The sequence below is a fragment of the Apaloderma vittatum genome, unplaced genomic scaffold, assembly GCF_000703405.1.
Source record: "Apaloderma vittatum isolate BGI_N311 unplaced genomic scaffold, ASM70340v1 scaffold900, whole genome shotgun sequence".
In the NCBI taxonomy this organism is placed as follows: Eukaryota; Metazoa; Chordata; class Aves; order Trogoniformes; family Trogonidae; genus Apaloderma; species Apaloderma vittatum.
In genome coordinates, this window is record NW_009693778.1 from 103,804 (window position 1) to 123,836 (window position 20,033).

The 20,033-nt window shown below is 37.4% G+C and overlaps 1 protein-coding gene across 3 annotated transcripts in view; it reads right to left on the bottom strand.

Annotated features, from left to right (window-relative positions):
• Positions 1-20,033, bottom strand: part of FAT1 (FAT atypical cadherin 1) — a 96,087-nt gene that overhangs the window by 66,604 nt on the left and 9,450 nt on the right. The gene's annotated exons all lie outside the window — the stretch shown is intronic.

The window sequence follows — 20,033 nt, forward strand, 5'->3', positions numbered from 1 at the left end:
CTAACCCATGTCACATTAGGACCAACCAAAGGCTGCCATTACTGTGGCAATGGAAAGCAGTGTTTAGCTCAATGTCACACACACACAATGAATTACCAACTAAGTAACAGCTACACAATTCATAAACTTAGTAACAATCTGTCTGCTGAGTCAACAGAAGTTTGTCCAAGCCAGAACTAAATAAAGAATGACGGACTCAAGATTTTATCCACTGTGAGGGAAAGGCAGATCTACTTTTATAAGCAGTTTATTCTACAGGTACAGTCACAACATGCATGTGTCAAAAGGGTACATGACGTGGTGTAACCCATATGGTGGGGGATGAATATTAAATGGATTCATGAAGCCACAGCACAATACAAGTATTTTTTTATATACAATAAAAGCTGTTTTTTAAACAGAACTTAAAATGAACCTGATACATATCAGTGTGAGGGAGAAAGCCAGGACTTGCAACTCTTTCTGTGGAAATCTGAAGAGCTCTGTCATGGCTCTTCTTGTTTGTTTTACTGACACTCACCATCAGGACTAGAGACAAAATGAGTCAAACTATCATCGTGACAGCAGGTTCTGGACTCTGGACACAGCCACACAGTGTGACTATGCGTGATGTGGCCCTTCTTCCGAGTCTATTTACTCCACACATCACATATACATACATATATATTTATATATACACACACACACACCATCAGTAAAACAGGATGTCGATAAAACTATGCCACTGCGCTTTTACAGGACTTTTTCAGGAACGGAATCAACTCCAAGTACCATTTCCTTCACACACTCCAGACACTTTTTGAATACATTATACCAGCTGGGCAAAATGGGACAAATATTGAGGAATTACTCGATTATTCATTACTTTCTTTGCCTTGGGGGAAACTGGACAAAGGTCTGATGATGGCCATTTGAAACTTTAGGATGTCAATAAAATCACCTCAGAAGGGCTGGAGGGGATAATCTCTAGTGCTTAGACCTGCAAAATACCCATATACAGCATTTCAAGCAACAAAGCATTTCAGAATTACCACCAGATGTCAGTGTGGAAATTGGTTTTATATTGTGTCAAAGGCTTCAGAACAGGGACAAAAAGGAGGGGCACTGCAATTTGAAAATACACATGGATTACATACAGTCTATAAAAGTGTTCTGGAAAGCAAACTAGTGGCTTTACTAATTTGCTTTTCCTCAGAGGAATATCATCAAAAACTAAGATGTTAATTTGCAGGATACTGTTGTTTTGCAGTTCCTGTCTCTTCATGTCTGTGTTCATATTTTGTTTGATGGCAGTTTTATTACTAAAATAATAATCCTACATAATCATTGGATTTGTGCTCTGGTTACCTGCATAGTTTCTGATTGTTACTATACATAGCTTTGCTCTTAAAAATGGACATGGAGCCTTGAGTGCACAGTTCCCTGGATTCTATTTCTGTAATTCAATATATACCTTTTGCAACTCTACTTCAGTGGGGAGACTTGCTCAAGAGTAATCGAATTTGTTAATTACTCTGGCCTCACTTTTAAACCTAAATCCTGGACGTGGCATGCAAGCACTTCATCTTAAGTATGGGTAGACTCTCATACCCCATGAACTGGAAAATTTTTTAAAACCTCCATGTCCTACCAAACTAAACTACACTGTATGAATTCTCCTTTAGCAAGGCTTCCAGCAATGCTGCTCTGTTGCCTGTGATGCGCGCAGAACACAGTGGGCAGGCTTAAGCCTGAATTGAGTAATCATTATCATTTTACAACTGTCTTGCTTTCTTAACAGTAGCTACATCAGAAGTGGCAGATGAATAAAGACAGCCTTGCCTGATTTTAAAGAAACATAAAAGGAGATTTGTGGTAATGGAACTGTCCCTCCTGCAATCTGCTCACCTAGCATTTGCAAATTCTATCATCTTCATTATTCTACCTGAAGAAAAAAAAAAAAAAAAAGACTCATTTTGTTTTTGTGGTCTATCACTTCTCAAGTATCCATTCTCCTAAGTCACAAGGGACAATGGAGTAAAGAAAAACAACAACAAAAAAAAACCCAACCACAAAAAAACCCAACAAAATCAGTAACAGTAATCTTTTTCCATTTTTTTTGAGATATAGGGAAAGTGACTAACAACAGTATGATACAGCACAGACAGACAACTTTATTTTTGTTTTGTTAATTTTTAACTTCAAATTAGATCTTCATAGATGATGTTATTTCTGTCTACTCCAAACTGACTTTTACAGAAATGTTCAATGAAAGGCTTGTAATCTGTCTGAACATCTGACCACTGCACACATCATTCAACACAGATGTTTACCAAACAGGGTAGCTCTGCTTTTCAGAATGTCTCCAATTTTCTACAGGGTCTAAGTGTGCATTAGTCAAAGTAAGATGAAATTTCATTCACAAAAATTATTTTTCCATTTTTCTCATGTTTATTACCCAACATCCTGAATTGCTGGGTGAACACTTTTTCTGCATGTGCTGTTTATAGTTCCAAATTGAAATAGAAAGCATCTAGGAAAGTGGTTTTATGATCGGTCAGATATACAAGAATTTTTATCTGTTTAACACTAATCAACAGATTATTTCCTGAATGATCATTTCCTAGAGGCACAAAGGGTACTTAAATCTTCATGTACCCCACTTACAGTTTAAAATAGATGGAATAGACAGGTGTGTATGCAAGCTGAAAAACTGAGAGACGGGTGTCATACATAAGTGGATTACTTTTACAATAGTAAAAATGAAGACTCAAAGTAACATTCTTTAAGTATAAAAACCATGAAAAAGGAGAACAAGAAGATGGAGAGCAAAAATTTCCCTTCATCTCTCACACACAGAGGGGGGTTGGAGGAGAGGCAGCCACACCTAGTTCTCCTTCATCACCCAAAGCTGCAGGCACTGCAAGGAAAGGGATGACTGGGCTACTAATATGACTCAGCTTTTCTTCCTGTTGTTTCCACCCAGCAATAAAAGGGAACAAATACTGATCCAGCACATGCCTGGGGGTGGGGATAAGCTCTGACTACCAAAACCTGAATTTCTCTTGGTTCTGCATCAGCACTTAATGTCACAAAACACAATGAACATTAAATGCACACAACCACACAAAGTACTTGGGTTTTTTTCCTCTTTTAATGCTACTGTACAATCCAACCTTACATCAGTAGTTACAAAACATCACCCTTTTCTCATTACTCTAGTTCAAATTGTTCCTGAAACTTTAACATTAAATCTTTTCTGGTTTTGACTTCATCTTTAACTTCTGTGCAGCAATAATAAATAGAAATGTACGTAAACTTCAGTCTACCAAATCTTCTAAAAAACAAAAGCCCAGTAAAGAATTTAACTAAGACAAGACTTTTTGTTTGTTTGTTAGAAAGATAACGCTAGCTCTCCTACTAAATCCCAGGTCTTGAAATAGTCCATAAGATATCACTGCTTGGTGTGTTACTTTTCTGCTTTTGCAGACTCTAGTAGTCTATTTTACATATTAGAACACTGTACGCTGTCTGAAAGCCAGCACTTGCGGAGTTCACGAATTCACTGGCTTTCAGTCCCAGAGGTTCTCAAGACAGCAGAGAGAAAAAGGATGTGAACTCATATATCAAAGAGAAGTAATAAAACAATCTAAGTAAGAGTTAATTTCTTTTAAACTTGCAATCTGCTAGATCCATTAAGCATCAGTAAGATGTTGATCAGTATCATCAGTTTCAATGGCATATTTTGGCTCCTAGAAAGTATTTTCACTTCTTTCTTCAAGTGGTGCAAAACACATTTAGGGGGTATATCACAAGTGCTCCTGTTACATCTTCAATGCTGTAAAAGCTTCATCTCTGCTCTAACTCTCCAATTCACAGAAAAATTTTTAATCAGCGAACTTCCCATCCGTTCTCTATGCTGAGGCAATCTGCTAACTTTAATTTTTACATACCATTTGTTTTTTATGTAGCAAGACAAGTAGAGCAATCTACATAGAACCACTAAGGAATTTTTAGCATGTATGGTAATCCCAAAGATTTGTAAATATTATTACTCAAAAAATATGGTGAAGTAACGATTCCAAAAGCGTTTTTCACTTGGCTGGATATGCAATTTTGAAGGCTTTCAGGTGGTCAGGATAAAAAGAAATTAATATTCAGTCACTAGCCACCAGAGGAGCGTACATCAGAGCTCTGATGAAATGTTTCTCAGTCATCTGTAAGAGGACATCAGAGACAATTTTACAATATTCATATGTCTTAAATTATAGACTAGATATTGTTCCCACCTCATGAAATAGGATTTTTCTATCAATTTCATTAAGAGAAGGCAAAAGTCCTAAGTGAATACTACAGAACAGAACTTGGACAGAATTCAGTATGAAGGCACATGCAGGTTTATGAATACAGCAACCAAGGAAAAATCAGAATGATAAACCCCACTCCTGACAAGAACGAACATCACTTTCAGTTTAAATGCCACAGTCCAAGTCACTACAACCAAAGTCATTCTCAAAACAAAAATAAACACAGAAATCCACCTCAAATCTGACAGTTTTACATATGCCAATTCTATCTAATTAACAAACGCTCAAACTATAATACTCCCAATTCCCAGGGATGATCCTCCTTAAGTGTGCTTATCCATGAGAACTCTCATTAACAATATTAATGATTCTGTAATGGAAATCAAAACCTGCAATCATTTCTCAGCAAAGCATGAAAATGCAGTTTAGCAGAATTTGCCCTGGGAGTGACGTCTGAAACAAACTAAGAGAAATCCCTGGCCTGGAACATGTTGCTTGAAATCTGATTACAAAATTAATCTAAATTCTAATAAGCTGGGCAAATCAAAAAGCTTCTTCAGCTCCTTTAAAAACCATCTCTGGAGGAAAAAAGACTGTATTTTAAGAATTGTAAAAACAAAGGCTTTTATCAAATGTCACCTCCAATGAACAACCAATCCAAATCAAAATCTTAAAAATGAGTGGCTTAAGCCTGTTATAAACACAGAAGCATGTTGTCTCTCAATGGCACTAGTCTGCCAACACATCAACACAGACTGGAACTTTGCCTTGAATTCTAAACAAACGGCCAAATTCCTGGCCAAACTTCTGCTTTAAATTTTGTTGAACTTTACTTAGTTGTTATTAAAACTAAGAAAGAGTCACATCAGGTCCATTGGGTAGCAGATTGAGTGGCTTGGTTTTTAAGCAAAAATCTCACTGAGTATAATACTATCATACTTTGGCTGCTAATATCAAGTATTTAAGGACAGTTTTCAGGTTGTTACTAAAATCTCCACACTTGTACAACCAGAGTACGATAGAAAAACAAAACCATTTTAAAATGCTGGTATCTTCCACTGTAACTTCTGATTTCTGCCCTAGGACATCTTATTTAAAAGAACATCTCTTCTAACCTGTACTTTGCCTTTCAGTGCAAGTCGGTGACAGCAAAGATCTTCAACATTATTATCCAGATCAAACCTAGATGAACGCAGACAACTTTCTTGGCAGACTTCTTGTCCTTTTGTTCCTATTTGTCTTTTCTTCTATGTTCTATTTTTGCCTTTCCTGCAATACACCTCTCTTTTGCAGATTATTACCTGCCATAACATGATAAGCATTTTCCTGAGCTGTATAAATGCAGAGGCTATAATACAGCTGACAGGACAGGAAAAAAAAAAAGGAAAAAAACCCCACACTCCACAGAAAAGAGCATCTGGCATTGGAGAAGACGCAGTGCTTCTCCACTTCTCAGCAGTCCCCAGAGAGGGACACATCCATACTCTTCCGTCCTCTCTTTCCCCTTGAGTAACTTCTAGAGGCACAGTCAAATCAGGACATTTGGCAAGCACAATCCTGTGTGTTATGCATATTTTTTTCTCTACCTTATGCTCCTTTTCAGACACAGTAAGAGAAAGCAAGGTGACTTGGAAGAAAAAGCAAATGTATTAATAGTTATGGCATCCACTCGTACGAGATAAAAACAGGCTACAGCAAACTGGAGTGCACTATTTACAAGTACTAGACTCATCTCTAGTACTCAGTATAAACTGCGATTCTATTACTAATTCTGAATAGTGTCAGAGCTCAGATTCTTTCCATTTTTAGATCTATTTAAAAGAAAAATTCTCTAGCCAATTTATCTGTATTTCTGTTAACTTCTTAAGTTCTTTCTGGTAACTTCTGACCACCACTTTACTTTGACATTGGGAAATGCTTTAAGCAGCAGCCAAGCATAGCCATAATCCTTCACGCCATAAAGAGTTCTATAAAGTGAATGTTTTAAAACATGTAACCCATTGAATTTCCAAGAAAAAAATTCTTCTCTGAGGCTGCTGTGCTACTAACTCAGGCTGCTACCAAGCACCAGTGTGTCAGGGGCAATCAAGCCTTAAGCCTACAGCTCTTCTAAAATAGCATCCAACATTAATTTCAACAAAATTTAATATAATTTGAGCCATCAGGTAATAATCACTCAGTAAAACCAAAACAAAGGTAGTATGATATCACAACATTCTTTATTCTACACAAAACAACTATCCTTAAGCACTGAAGATTTTCACATACGTTCTGCCACAGAGACAAGGACTTCTTCAGTCCTTAAAACGTCAGTTGAAAAGACCAAGATCTCCATCCTGTGAACTCCCTGAAACAGTCTCCTTCTAAAGAAGGAATGGAATGAGATTCTTTTCACAGAAGTGAAATGTCAGTTCGTCCACTCTATAAACAGGGCAGGATGCCAAGAGAGGCACTACACTCTCACTCTTGAAATACTAAGACCTGCAGCAGGCAGTGTAAACTTTTAAAAAGCATATACAATCTCTCTTTTAAGAGAAGTAATACTCTTGATAAATAAACTGAGCTGGAAAAGTGCTAGCCTTCCTTACTTGTATCACAAAAGCACTTCCAACAGGAAGCTGTTAAGTGTTTACACCTCTACAGGACAAAGTGCAACAGCCACCCACAAAAATATGATTTGGTCTTCAACTCCAGAGCAATTTAAAGCTTGTCACTGACAACACAAGCTATTCACATATCACCTCTTGCATCTGAAGACTCACACAGACTAAACCATACTGTTTCAGAACATAAATAATCCTTGGCTGCAGCCCTAAAGATGAGCACAAAGTTTTAGCAACTATTGCTTGCCTTCAAATCACACATGAACAAGAAATGTTCACTGCTCTTCTCCAGGAGCATTAATTAGATGGTAACCTAGTAACAAACCTTCAATACGATACTGCACTTTGCATAACTCACGAAGAATTCAGATTCCTTGTTTGCAAACAAGTCTGAGAAATATGAATATGCATAACTAATAATTCAATTTAGTTTGAAATAGTTCCATTGTTTCTTTTTGGCCACTCAACAATTCTTACACTTTATCAGAGTAAAGCTGTATCTTTAAATTTACACATTCTGGTTTATTTTTTAAATAATCTGTTGGCTTTACCTTTTACATGCATCCCAGTTAACTGTACGTTAAGGTTAAAAAAACCCCCAAACAACAAAACCACATCCCACAGAACACAATCACCCTTAAAAAATATGCAAGAAATTACGTTTGCAGACTACAGAGTTAACTACACCAGAGTTAAGATTTTCACATGTACCCTAAAAGTCCTTCAATAAAATCATCTAACATCTGTCATCAATATAAATGTTCCTGCTAATAGTTACAGCTTGTAACGTATTTAGATTTTATGCATTTATTTCATTATTCAGTAATTTTCTATATATTGGTCTTAATCCAGTTTTTAATATGTAATGTTTCTTCTTTACAAATACTGAAGAAAGGCAATATAAAACCCTAAACTTTACAAATTCTGCTTCAGAGAATGCTCTGTAAAAATTCTCCTAGGAGAAGCTAGGAAAAAAGTACCGAAAATAGGTGGAAATAACATATTAGAATTACAAATCCTGTGACAGTTTTCATAAAGGCAGGTTCCTAGAAAATTGAATTTTTTTTTATAGCTCTTTGAAACAGAAAGCAGTATACACTTCCAGTTGTGTCTTGTGTACCACCAGCTTGGTACTTGGAGAGGACTGTCAAATGGAAAGCAACTCTTGTTGCTGTTTCAAGGACAAATTGCTCATTTTCTAACAAATCAAAGCTTAGAAAGCCTAGAGTTACCTATCACTAGCAGTACCAGCATCATCACCATCAGGTGACGAAACTGTAGTCCATTTGCAAAAGTTCTTTAACTGGTAAAAATAAAATCATGACCTATTTTATATCTCAAATCTTACTTCACTGAACTGTCCAGATGTAATGAAATATATAGCCAAACCATTTTGTTCCAATACGTTAAATAAATCTAAGTACCAGCTTTCAAAACCACTCAAATTCCATTAAATAACCTAATGGTTTTGAAACTAAATAAATTTCTGCACATGACACTAGTGGAACAACAGAGACAACAGTTGGTGAAACAGTCAGACACTATCAGTGTCCAGTCAAACGTGGCAGACTCGCTTTTGTAAATGCACAGAAATTCCTAATGCATGGTAAAACATGAGTTTGGGGCAAAAACTTGGCATGCAGAGCCTCCTTGCATGTGGTCAAATCCAGATCTCAACAGAAAACTTAAAACACAGAACCGTTTATACATCGCTTCTGTGCTATGAACAGATAGCAGTAATTTGAATTGTGTTTGAGCAGGGTGAGAGGGTCACTATTGATCTCCACTACATGCAGCTTATAAACAAGGTAGAGAGATTTGAAGAAATACAGAATTATACCAGTTAAGAGCAGCTATCACTTAAATAAGCATCTAGAGATAGTATAAAGACTTAGAAGCACAGACGTGTGTAGTTGAAGCTCTGCACTGAATGCAGACTCTATTTAAAAACGTTGAGGACACAGGTTTTGAACACTTAAGTTAAATGCATCAAGTATAACAAAACACAGGGCAAAATAAAGAATTGTAAAATCATTACACCTAGTAACATTTTGACTCCTAGATCCTGCCACGTTACTTTCTGCACACTTGTACAAAACCAAGTCAAACAAATGGAAAACACAGTGTTCAGATCACTTACAAAAGGAAAAAGTTCTGAAAACATGTTCTTAAAATTATCTACTTAAATGATTAGGCCCAGAAATTATGATTCCATACTAGGTAGCCTAGGCTAAAAGTAACGTAACTGCTAAGGTCCACAAAGATTGTGAACTTGCTTTCAGGAAGTCAGGGGGTGGCTAGGGGGAATTTTTGCAATTAGAAGATCCCTGACAGGATTGCCTTAGAACTCAACTGATTACTTCCAGTTCAGAAAATCTTTTGGGACAATGGCAGACAGCTCCTATTGTCAGACTCATTTACAGTTATTTTAATAGCTCCAGCTTATTTCTGTCAGCTAGGCTGCTTGTATGTCAAGCTTTCGGACAGGCAATATAATTGCTATACAGAGGAACACTAGCACGTTGCTACAGCTTGATATGGAGAGACATAAAAACCCCCTGATGAGCACACATTAGGGAAATGAAATGTTAATTCCTATGCCAATAGGAAAAATTATTGTAATACAACCACATACGAACTACATTTCTTTGAAGAGAGAGCAAGTAACGCAAGCTTTTCTCTTAACATGAGCAGTCATTCATGAATTGAGAGAAAGCATGCTGAAGAAATATGACTGCACTACCACATCAGCATTAAAGCAGGTTTATAAAATATTAGTGAAAACGGAATAAACTGCCAGCAGATTCTGGGCCAAGCACATGTGATCTCAGTACCCACAAAAGCAGCTTCTCTTACTGTGTTACACAAGCAAGGTTTGCAGGATCTGATGGAAATGATCCACCCCCTTATACAGGACAGATTTTGTTTTCAGGTAAAGAAGGTTTCTATGTCCTAAGAATACAATTACACAGTATCATAAAACTACATTTAAGCAAAAATACTTTGGGATAATATCACTATGTTATTCAGTTACCTTTAAATTCTGCTCTATTACTAGTTTATAACCAACAGAACTTCTACTGAAATGCAGATAATTCAGAAATAAGCAAAGAGTTCTATAGGTCTAGTGTTTGTTTACTTATGAACATCAAAGACAAAGAAGGAAATGTATTTAAACAAATTTTTAGAATGTATGTGTACTTGCATGTAAAATGCAATGGATCAATTTCTATGTTCTTTTTTAAAGTATACGAGAATCTCTTACACACACAAACGAACACATCCATGCTGTTTGAAAATCTGGCTTCACCCGGCTGTCAGTCTTCCAAGGACTAAGGAACTGTTGAAATGTGAGTGGTTATATTACTACTCTAATAATTTAACTGGGAAATGGGGAAGCCTCTGAAGGGGAAATTCCTCTGCAAAGGGCCCCAGGAATTTCAAAACTAACTGGAGTTGACAGATTAACCTAGGTCCCCCTTAGGCAGAAGAAGAGGCTACAAGGAAAATAATGAGACGCATGGGAAGCCAATTATGCACAAGAGCAACACATTTAATTGTACAGAAACTGCTTTGTTGATCCAGAAGGATATGGCTGTTTGGACATCTGCAAACTACTAAAATACCTGGACAACTCTGCAACAAGTATACTCAGTTCTTTGTAAACTTCAAAATTTAATGACCATCTTAAGTAAGAAAAAATGTTCCACGTATCACAAGAATCTTTTTCCTGCATACATAGCAGTTCTCTCAGATTGCGTTTTTGGTTGCACTTTGAGCAATTGCAGCTTACCTTGTCATACTTCCACAAAACTAACTTTGAAGGCCCAGCAACTTTAACAGAGCAGTCCTATTCTTTAGTAAGAAGCAGTTATAGCTGTGCTCCACAGCAACACCAGTTCATGACTACCCTGCATGCAAATAATTGACACTTAGCACACGTATGTTATTTATTCTGTGTTTGTCTTTCGGACTGCTGCAATTTTGCTTCAAGCTCTCAGTCTCCAGACTATTTTCAGTTGCAGAAACTACTGGTTAACAATGACAGTTCCCAGACCAGCTCTGAGCAAGAAAAGATACCGATAACTATCAAAACGCAAGTAGCATGTTAAGGACTACTGGAAATCAGGCTATTACTGCTGATCACACTACTGCACCAGGCAGCTATATACACACACCATGGCGCTTAATTACCATCACAACAAATGCTCCTCCCAAGCAGATTTGTGTGTACACAGAAGAGCTGATGTACCTGTGGGCATGCGAGTGTTAGGAGAACAAAGCAAATCAACAAAGACATGAGATTAAAGCATCTCCCATCCAGTGGCATCAAAAGACATTTTCATCCTTGCTCTGACAAAGTCAGATTTATTAACCTACAAAGTTATCAGTTTATTTATTCAGACTTTATTTCAACTCATGTATCTAGAGGGGATTCCATAATAATCAGTTCCTGCTATAATGACTTTTTTTTATTTGCCTTTGCAGGTCAATCAAAATAAACAAAAGGCCAAAGAAATGTTTCTGAAATTGTATTTTTCTGTGTAGAAACTTCAGGACAGGAGGGTCATGAAGGCAACGAATTTTGTGATTAAAAAAAAAAAAAAATGTTCACTCTCTTTGGTTAAGGTTATCATATGAAGTAAATGAGAAACTCTCCATTTGTAAGCAAATTCTTACATGCACGCTGAAGAATCAACAGTTGACACCTAAAAGGGATACTTGCAACTAGGAATGCAGAAATTGCTTAGAAATAAATATGCTTGACATCTAATAAGAGCTCTGGATGCTTGTTGGGAGATAGGTTCAGTTGTTTTCACATAAATAATGGATAATTGCCTGCATGGTTTTAACCAACATTTTCCAGAAGAGAAAAAATGACTAAAGATAGCAGAAATTAACACAAGGTAACAAAAAAAAAATAATCTATAAATTTAATTCACTCTGTATGTATTGCTTAACAGTAGAACTTGCAAGCATTTGGATAAACAGATCACAGAGTTTCTCTGTCAGAACTTCTGTGGGAAACCCCTCAATTATTCCCCACAGAAACATTTTTTTTCTGAAGATAACTGCACCTTTAGTAACAATTCCAGAGAAAATGAGCAACGTGAGTAATGCTCCGCCAAACAAGTTTACTTGTCACAGAGCCAGGATAAAAGTAGATCAACTCTGTCTACACAAGTACACTCAATGTAAATGAAAGAATACTACAATACTGTAGGTTACTAGTAGACCATTTAGCTACAAACGTATTTTGCTCCTAAATCACTGAAGTTTTTTTCCCTTCACACAGAATGTCAGAGGTTGGAAGGGACCTCAGAAGATCATCTAGTCCAGCCCCCTTGCCAGACCAGGATCACCTACAGCAGATCACACAAGTACTCATTCAGGCGGATTTTGAATGTCTCTGAAGAAGGAGACTCCACAACCTCCCTGGGCAGCCTGTTCCAGTGCTCTGTCACCCTCACACTGAAAAAGTTTTTTCTAATATTTTTATGGAAACTCCTATGTTCCAGCTTGTACCCATTACTCCTTGTCCTGTCATAGGAATCCACTGAAAAGAGCCTGGCTCCGTCCTGACAATCCCCCTTTGCATATTTATGAACATTAATGAGGTCATCCCTCAGCCTCCTCTTCTCCAAGCTAAAGAGACCCAGCTCCTTCAGCCTTTCCTCATAAGGGAGATGTTCCACTCCCTTCATCTTTGTGGCTCTGCGCTGGACTCTCTCAAGCAGTTCCCTGTCTCTCTTGAGCTGAGGAGCACAGAACTGGACACAATATTCCAGATGTGGCCTCCTCAGGGCCAGAATCTGCAGTGACTAAAGTTGCCCCAGGTGATCTTCTCAAATCTCCATATCAGTGAATGACTGTTCTCAACAATATATCTCAAATGCTGCCATTCTTATGTTTGACTAGACAGAACAAATCAATTTCCAAAGGATTTCTTGATCTTGCCTGGAATTACAGCATGGCATATATTTCTTACTCCGTTTCCTGCTATCATCACAAGCTGGATCAATATTCATTCCCAATTTAATCCACATAATCTGTAGTAATCTTGTTCTCACTGTAATCATCACTCCCTTAACTTGTACTAAACAATGCACATGAGAACTGACATGTCACTTGAGTCAATGACAACTTGACAACTCATCTTTCGCTAACAGTTTTTGAACCTTCTCACACTCTCTTCCTCTACCTTATCCGTATCTGGAAGGATTCAACTCGGTCAAAAATTTTTCTACAAAATTTCATCATTCAGCATGAACATTTTAAGCAAGCCAAAAGCTAACTGAAAAGCGGAATTTCTAAGATTTTTTCGTATTTTTTAGGTTTGAAAGCAGTCCTTGATCTCTGGGCTTAACACACATTTAGAAAGCTGATTAGACATGGTGTGAAAGTGAGGACTGTGAACTGCTTAGTTTTTTATTTTAGCCTTTTTTTTTTTTGATTCATGTTTTCTCTTTAACCTTGTACAAAGTAATCCGCTTCTTAACAAACTATCATTTCTTCATAGACATTTTTTATTTTAAAATGGTCTGGACAAATCCAGGCAACTCAAAGTATTACCATACTAACTAGCAGCACACCTATGGAAGCACATGCAGATAACCAGACATCAAAGAGACAGGCGTAGATTATTTTACCATTTCTGATTAATCTGCTAAAATTGGTACTGTAATACTCAAACTACCTTCAAAGTGAACCAGACTTCTTATGCAAAGGCATAGTCACCTTTCCCTCCCTCTCCTAAGTAATTAACATTCCTTGCACAGGCAGCTGGACATTTGCTAATCATTAACTGTTTGTGTAATAAAGACAGGGCGAGAAGCTGTTAGCCATTCCTCACAATGGTACATCAAAAAAAAAAATTCAAGACAGAAGATTTAGTGAATACTGTAAACTTATTTACAGTAACAAAAAAACTGTTGTATAGCACATGGAATATTTTGCTGACAATACTTGTTTTTGTGAGCAAGACTTTCCATGTTCAAACCTAAGTAATTAACTTGGGGATTTAATCAATTTAAAAAATCAGTACTTCAAACAAAAAAAGAAAGAGGTGTCTTTTAAAACTAGGAACTATGCTGTTAATCTCTTGAGTAGTAAAATAATACATATGGCCATTGCAACACCAAATATAATAGAGGCATAACCAATGCACACATTCCAATCTTATCTAGAATCACTTTGATTCACTCTACCTTGCTTTCATTACAGGAAGGGCACAGCAAGGGCATTCCACTCAGATCAAACAGAAAATTCCACAGACAGAAGTTTCCACATGTCTGATTCGTTGCAGATTAAATCCTTATCGTTAGACAGCAATCGCTAATTTTCATAGAGACAGGATATACCCTGTCATGGTAAATCTACAAGCAAAAAGTGGGGGGGAGCAATAGGAAAAAAAAAAAAAATCTATAGAACAGAGATGTATTCCCCACAAAAGAACTATGCATGTCACCCACATAACTTTGCAAAAATGGAAGGAAGAAGGTACTAGCATTAAAGATTAGACACATAACTCCATTCATATATTCCATCATAAACTTCTGTGTACTCCAAGTCTGCCATGCTGAGCTATCAAACACCCTCTGTGCATAAATACAACCCAGACTACACTAACACACAGGACGAGAAGTCTGTATTCATTTTTAGCACATTATGTTAGCAAAATCTTAATTTCTTTACTCACAAGATTGAAACAGTTCTGTAGTGCTCATGTACATTTACCAATTACTCTAAAATCAGAAGGCTATTCTGTGACTATACTTCTCACATTTTGAAATTTTTAATATCATAATCTTTAAATCCTTAAGTCCTGTACAAAATATGAGTAAGCACACTACGATCAGCAACTTCAAATGTAGAAATCAAGCATTTTCACTTTTTAGTGTATAGAGGAGGTCTCAGGCTTATTGCATCAGCAAAACAAAAATGACCTTTTGTATAAGCCCCCAAAATGATTTAAGAAACATGCAGACTTTGGAAGCAATTCATGTCAGTGAGCATTATTTTAAGTAGATCGAGCAATAAACCAATGCACCTACTGAATTTTCTGTCTGCATCCCTCCCCGCCATATAGGCAGATATTCAGTTCTGGTCTCAGTGATGCCACTCTGATAAGTCTACACAGATGCAGAAACTGAGCTGAAAGAACTATTAATGATTGTCACTACTGCTAGGTCAAGACAATTTATATCCACTAGCTCAGCATTTTGCTCTTTAACCCTAATGCCTTCCAAAATAATGCAACTCTTTAAGAACCATGAACATATTGATTTATCCTTGTTCACAAATAATTGAAAATTAAATAGAGTTTGGGGAAAGTTAATTGCTGAATAAAGAAACTATCTATTGTAATCCTGTTGCCAGAGGATTTTGACATGCCTATTTTCCAAAAAATCCCTCTTTGATGACACTGGAATGCCAGAGATTTTCTTTTGTTGAGCCACATGGAGACTGATGAATTGAAAATACGTTTCTGGTCACATTCAGATCACACAGATTACAAAATAGACCTGCAAACCACAGCTTCAGCAAGGCCCAAAGTATTTTTAAATCCAAGTCCTAAAGCTGCAACTACTGCATATTATAAATTGCATAAGTTTGCCAAATACTCCTGTAGGTTTGTCCTTTGTTAAATATATCCAAATGCTGTATGATTAAAGTTTAAAATCTTCAAAGAAAAGAATAAACATTACACAATTATTTCAAGCTCCCCTCCTTTGACCTTAATATGTACTTCAAAAGCTAAGCAGATGCTTAGTAGGAAATAAATCTCCAACTCAACAGATGTACCAACAGTGATATGGCAAGATGCACCTTCCATAGCTTTTGGCAACCTTTCCCTTTTATTATTCCGCTGCTCACAAGTACTTTTCAAGTCAAAGAGAGGCCTAAGCAAGTTAATAGGCCCTTAATATATACTCTGCTGCCTGAATTGATTGCTGTTTATAAGGTAATCTTCAGGACCACATGTGGCTCAGCCTCACTTCATCTCCTACAGAGACACAGCCCCCAGGCAGCTGTTTTCATCAGACTAAGTTGTAACCCAATCAACACCTTTCACAACAAAACAATCCCTTACTTTCAGCATCCCTGCAGAAAGGGAGGGGAGCCCCAGCTTTTGTGTGGGATCTCTATTTGGCAGCTAAGGTGATATTTTACTCAGCAGGATACCTAAGAAAACTCTCAAACTGCTTTGGAAGATCCCCCTGCCAACAGCAAAACACAAGATAAATATGTTTGTCTAAAACTAATTCAGCTTCTTGCAAATTCTATAAGCTACATTAACAACCTAATAGCACTCTGCAGTTCTCACCATCACAAATGCAAATTATATAGTTTCCTTCTAGCCCAGGAAAGAAAGGTAATCAGCTAGCTTCAGGCTCCTCAGGACTTTGGTCCAAACCTGGGCCTCTTTAACCTCTGCCAAACTGAAACTCAATGTTAGCTCTAAATGCCAGGCTTAGCTCTAGCACGTTTGATGCACCTGAAAGAAACCTGAATGCAACAGCATCACCCCACAGGTAAATTCAGCAGCACCACCAGTTTCAGAGCTTAGCCTGAAGGTAAAGCACAGTGCAAAGCTGAAAACTGTAGTGGAGACCAGATGGCCCCTCACAGGGTAACCAGTAACCTCTTCTGAACTTGAGTACTTGTATGCACATGACTAAATTCAGGTGTCAGGCAGCCAGGCTATCAGTACCAGCAAGAAAGGAAAACAACGGCACCCCCCTAACGTCATCTCCTATGAAGAAGCTTTCTGGATTGTTTTTTTGGATAGCAGCAAAATTAGAACTTGCCCTCAGTCTAAGTGATAGTGGGTCTCTGGCTCTTAGCTTTATTTCTTTAAGCAGAAATGAATTGTTCTGAAGTGGGTCTACACTTCTTAAAAAAGTTTTTAAATTTCTTAAAGTACTAGAGGGGATCTAAAGATACAACAGTTATTCCTAGTAAGCTGCTGTTACAGCTATTTGTACTGTCTCATAAAAGAGAATCTATGTGCCAAATGCCTCATTTTTAAGACCATAGCAAATTGGTGGAAAATACATTTTAGTTGCATGAAATTTTAAGCAAATGTTTTTTAAACTCAACGTATTACTCAATTTAGGTACAGTTAAAAAAAAAAAAACGAACATAACTAATTTTTCTCGCAAAGTGACCTAAGTTTGGCTTAATGCCACTGAAGAAAAATGCCATAAAAACAGAATGAAATCATACAGATCTTCCTTTGCCAACTCCATTCTTGTTTTCAAGATCATACTGAATACACTCAAACCTACTAGGTACCATTAACTAGAAATCAGAAAATAAGATAATATCCTATTTTTAAAATAGTCTACACAACAAGTTTCTAAATATCTGTAATCAACTATCATAAATATGCCTCCTCATTTTAAGTGTCCCACACAGATACAAATACCTCTCTTATCTTGCAGACCAAGCTAAGATTTCAGCTCTGCTCTGTGCATTGCATACTTTGCTGCCACTGAAAATACTGCTACAGAAGTCATCAAAATATGGGCTAAATGCTTTAAAAAGCAGGTTATTGTGTTTGGGTGGGCATGGTACTGTAAGTGGCTTGATTATTTATTGTCATCAGAGCACCTTTCTTCTACTGAGCTCTTGAGAAGTTTGATAATAATTATCCTGCAAAGGATTCACAAGACTGCTGGTGGGAGAGTTGACATGGGTAGATCTTGGCTCTCAGTCACATCAATTCAAGTTGTTTCCATGCTGCTTTCTCAATTCAATACCAAAGGGAGGGAATACGCAGGCACAGCACAAAATAAATATGCCACTAGAAAAAAAACACTGAATGTATATCAGCATTAAAATCTCTTTCCAGAGCAGTTAACTACCAAATTAACCTTCACTTCCCCATCCCCCCTCGTTTTTTTTAATACTGTATTATACATACTAAGCTCTCCTGACAAAGAAAGCTAAGGGAATGACTATTTCTGCATATCTGACCTAAACTACTTCCTGTTTCCATAATAAGAACAGATGTATTTATTATTATTATTATTTAGCAGAGATGAACAGATATTTCTTGAACAGACACGTTCCCAACATTTCTCAAAAAGCCCAAGAAAACCCAACACAAACTTCTATCCTGATACACACAAAGAATCTGCCTCTTAACCTCAGAAAGTGTTACCTGAACTCCTTTAAAAGTTTTAATTATACAGTTTGTGCAAATAGAAAATGTTTGCCCTTGTACTATTTTCCAAATAAATAAGTTTAACAGTTTGCACTTGAATTCCAGGTATTGACCTGTAATTCTTTTCCAGATGTTAGCGTGGCAACTGACCAGCCAATTCTAGATTCCAAGTCCTTTGATTAAGAAAAAAAATCTCTTCTCTGCTGACTAGTAGTTCATCCAAATCTCCAGCACAGATATTAGAATCAGGTTTTAGCTCTCTTAACCGCTAATTGAAGTACTGATGCATCCCTTCACTTAAAAGATTAACCTTCCAAATTAACATTCACAGGCTGAACTCTAATACAGAACCTAGTAATCGTTCTACAAGGGTGTTTTTTTCTTTTTGTTTTTGGTTGTTGATTTTTTTGCATTTGTTTTGGGTTTTTAAATTTTTATTTTTATTAATAACATCAGAATAATTTTAGGAATTCTTACTGTAGCACATTTATACCTCAGCCACTGAAGAAAGTTCACTACTACAGCTATATGGGCAAATCATCCCCATGTGTTGCCTGATCTAGTCGAGAGGTGGCGTCCCTGGCGGCAGGGAGGCTGGATTAAAATGATCTCTAAGGTCCCTTCCAGCTTAGGCCATTCTATGATTCTATTACTAACTTCAGTATAATGTAATGTAGCGATACAGAATTCAGAGTATGGTGGAAAAAAACAAAAAACAAAAAACAACCCCAAACTTGTCTGAAAAGCTAACGAGATATCTGGGAGATTAATCTGTGCTCTGAGCTTCACTCATGTCTGTACTAGCTAGGGTAAAAAATTCTTGTGCAAAAAGCACTTCGTATTCTACAGAAACAGAGCACTTTCTAATCCAGCTCTCTTCAGAAGTACTGGTAAAGAACTACTGTGCTTTGCAAAAAGAAAACACTATGTGAAGAAGGAGGGAGTCTTCTCATTTACTCTTCATTTTTAACTGCTCAAATTACACACTTAAGGAATTTTAATGCTAAAAAAACTATGTCCCAATAAGATTGTATCTGTGGACAGAAGCTAAGCAGGAAATGTCATTGTCATAACCTGAAAAACACCTTTTGTCTAAATCTTAGAGCATCTCTTCCTCACAAACCATCAGGAATATTCTTAGAATCGTAGAATGTTAAGGATTGGAAGGGAGCTCTAGAGATCATCTAGTCCAGCCCCCCCGGACATAGTATTCCAAGTATGGCCTCACCAGGGCAAGGTCTCCTCTAGGGGGAGGGGAACTTCTCTAGACCTGCTGGACACACTTTTCTTAATGCACCCCAGGATCCCATTGGCTCTCTTGGCCACAAGGGCACATCGCTGTCCCATGGACAACTGACTGTCCACTGGGACTCCACAATCTTTCTCCACGGGGCTGCTTTCCAGCAGGGCGACCCCTCATCTGTACTGGTGCCTGGTGTTATTCCTCCTCAGACACAGGACTCTACACTTGTCCTGATTGAACTTCATGAGGTTCACCTTCACTCAGCTCTCCAGCCTGTCCAGATCTCATTGGATAGCAGCACAGCCTTCTACTATTCCAGCCACCCCAACAGTTTCATATCATCAGCAAACTTGCTGAGGGTGCATTCTATCCCCTCATTCAGGTCACTGATGAAGATATTGAACAAAACTGGACCCAGTACTGATCCCTGGGGAACACCACTGGCCACAGGCCTCCAACTTGACTCTGTGCTGCTAACCACAACCCTCTGAACTCTGTTGTTTAGCCAGTCAACAATCCATCTCACAGCCCAATCACCTATTCCACATTTCTTGAGTTTTCCTACGCATACACACACAAAAAAAATCTTCCTATCAACATCATCTAATCGATTACAACTCTAAATTTAATGTTTAAGAGCTTTCTTGCAAAAAGATTTTCCCATTTTTTCTGCTAGCAGTTTTCAGTGACCTACAACCTATTTGGCAGATCTGCAAGGACTTGAAATA